We start from the raw sequence: 3,150 nt of genomic DNA, 5'->3' as shown, positions 1-3,150 counted from the left end.
TCCCACCTCCATCTCTGCTACCTGATTGGACTGCGGCGCGGTCACTCAACTCCCCGCGCACCTGGGTGGGGCTGGGCCTTCCGTCCCTTCTAGCCACGCCCCCTCCCCAGCTGCTGAAGGGGCGGGGCCGAGCCGGCGTTGAGGGCGCGTCTTAAAGGAGTCGCGACGCCATTTTGTGAGGGGATGCTGAGCCTCACAGAATCCCAGAACCATCTGGGTTGGAAAAGCCCTTGAAGCTCCTCCAGCCCCACCATGACCCTCCCCCTGCCCGTTCCCAACTCCCCCAGATCCCTCAGCGCTGGCTCAGCCCGACTTTTCAACCCCTCCAGGGATCCCGGGGACTCCCCCCTGCCCTGGGCAGCCCATTCCAAGGCCCAACAGCCCCTTCTGCACAGAAATCCTTCCTCAGAGCCAGCCTGACCCTGCCCTGGGCAGCTTGAGGCCATTCCCTCGGGGCCTGGCGCTGGGGCCTTGGCTCCAGAGACTCATCCCCCCTCTCTGCCCCCTCCTGGCAGGGAGTTGCAGAGGGCCAGGAGGTCTCCCCTCAGCCTCCTCTTCTCCAGACTGAACCCCCCCAGTTCCCCCAGCCGCTCCCCATACTGACTGACTGTCAGACAAAGCATCTGAGCTCCCTGGCAAAAACCCAAACACGCTTCAGCCACCAGCTCCCCTACAAAGGGAGGGGTGAGGAGCCTTTGCCCAAATGCTGAGGTATTTTGGCAGCAATGGTAGCGCCTTGCTGCTTGCACCCTGAGGAGCCCACTGCTTCCCTTCTCCCTGTCCCTTCTAGAACGAGAAGAAATGGCCTCAAGCTGCCCAGGGCAGGGTCAGGCTGGCTCTGAGGAAGGATTTCTGTGCAGAAGGGGCTGTTGGGCGTTGGAATGGGCTGCCCAGAGCAGGGGGGGAGTCCCCGGGATCCCTGGAGGGGTTGAAGAGTCGGGTTGAAGAGGTAGAAACACAGCTACAGGGTGCCTCTTCCTGGACCTCTAAAGTTCCTCTGTAATCCAGTTTAAAATTAAAGCCTTATGTCAGAGGTGGCCGTAGTTGCCTTAGGTGACTCCTTCACTCAGACATGAGAGACTGGAGACAGCTGTTGCCAAACCCTGCCCACGTTTCACTGTAGCCCTCAGGGCTCTCCCCGCACAGCGATTGCTCACAGGGCTGATTCTCTCCCCCCAGACCACACCAGTCTCCCTGAAATGTCTTTGCAAGCCTCAGCTGGCCATGGCATGCTGTCCTCTCTGCCGACATCGTCACATGCTTTTGTCACTCTCCCTGCCTGAAAGACTATATGCAAACAAGCAAACAGACCTGGACATGAGTGGAACACCAGGCTCAGCACTGCTCCAAGCAGTCTAAATTCTTGTTATCTCCTTTTGCACTCAGGGAATGGAACAACATGATAGCACCATGTGCTGGCAGTCCTGCAGGAGATGGAGGCATTAGGCTTTGTTGTGATTATAACCCCTAAAGTAATAGGACTGGCTTTGTTGGGGGTTTTTTTTTTGTTGTTTTTGTTTTTTTTTTTTCTAACCCCGCGTGTGTTTATTCCATGTTATCTACATATGGCTGGTAACAGCAGCTGGTCTGCCCAGCCATGGCAACAATGCAAAGGTGAAGGCAAAGAGCAAAACCAGGGTGGGAATGGCTTGTCCTTGCAGTACCACTGAAGTGTCTCTGACTTTGACCCTAAAACCAGCCAGAACTGAACCCAAACTGAACCCACAGTCCGTGGGTAGGGTTTCTTGTCACGTTTAATACAGTTTCAGTGTGAAGCATCCCAAAACCCACATCCTCCTCCCACTCCTAACTGCATGCTCTAGATGACGCCATCGTACAGCAAGGTGAAGGGATCTGCTCGTTGATTATGGGAAATGGACCTAGTGCATATGATTTAATTTCTGTTAAATCATTGCCGTGATCTGCTGCACTCAAACCCAAACAGTCATTGGCCCAAAGTTAAAAATTAACACCCCAGGGCACTGAATGTCACTTCCATAGAGCTGTGACTCTCCCACCATCAATAGACCTTCTTGATAGTTTAAGAATTAAGCTCATTCCTTGTGTATTGATTAGCTGTGGAGCATTTCACCATTCCAGGTTGCTTTTTGGTGTAAAATGCCGTGTGATTACAATTCAGCTCAGGGAGACGATTGTTTGTTACAATCAGTGTCATCTTACCTTGGTTGAACAGTGAAGATCTGACCATAACAGCCACGTGTCTCCTGCAGCTATCGCGAAGCATCGCTAATGGATGGTGTAAAGTCTCCAGTACCAGGACAAAAGGGAGGGCTGAATTAAAAGACCCAGCTCCATATATCCATTTTACAATTACAGAAGTAGGAGAACTGCCCTCTTATACCAACTTTGAGTTGCCTGGGCCCATTTTTTGCTGAGGGGATCACCTGGAGAGACTCCTGTCTCCAGCAGAAGCTCACACAGTGTGAGAAGAGTCACCCTCACTCCAGCATGCCAGTGGTCACCAGTTTCAGTGATTTCCATAGCTGGACTGTTGTGTTTAATAGACATTAATGTCTCTCTTTGTGGAGTTGTCTAGGTCATATTTGAACCAGGTTATATTTATCTGTCACAACTGTTCTTCAGAGGATGCCATGGAAGGGCTTAGGTACTGCATCTGCTTCAGCCTGCCTGCTGGAGTAATATTTTATCTTGAAGGAGCATGAATTATTTTATTATTGTTTAGTCTGGAGAAGAGGAAGCTGAGGGGAGACCTCCTGGCCCTCTGCAACTCCCTGCCAGGAGGGGGCAGAGAGGGGGGATGAGTCTCTGGAGCCAAGGCCCCAGCGCCAGGCCCCGAGGGAATGGCCTCAAGCTGCCCAGGGCAGGGTCAGGCTGGCTCTGAGGAAGGATTTCTGTGCAGAAGGGGCTGTTGGGCGTTGGAATGGGCTGCCCAGGGCAGGGGGGAGTCCCCGGGATCCCTGGAGGGGTTGAAGAGTCGGGCTGAGCCAGCGCTGAGGGATCTGGGGGAGTTGGGAACGCTCAGGGGGAGGGTCATGGTGGGGCTGGAGGAGCTTCAAGGGCTTTTCCAACCCCGATGGTTCTGGGATTCTGTGATTACACCCTCCATTACATGGTGAAACCATCTCCCATGACTGGCAGACCAGTGAGGTTTGACCTTGGACCTCCAGA

The sequence above is a fragment of the Athene noctua genome, chromosome 3, assembly GCF_965140245.1.
Source record: "Athene noctua chromosome 3, bAthNoc1.hap1.1, whole genome shotgun sequence".
NCBI lineage: Eukaryota > Metazoa > Chordata > Aves > Strigiformes > Strigidae > Athene > Athene noctua.
Note: the sequence above shows the minus strand (reverse complement) of the source record.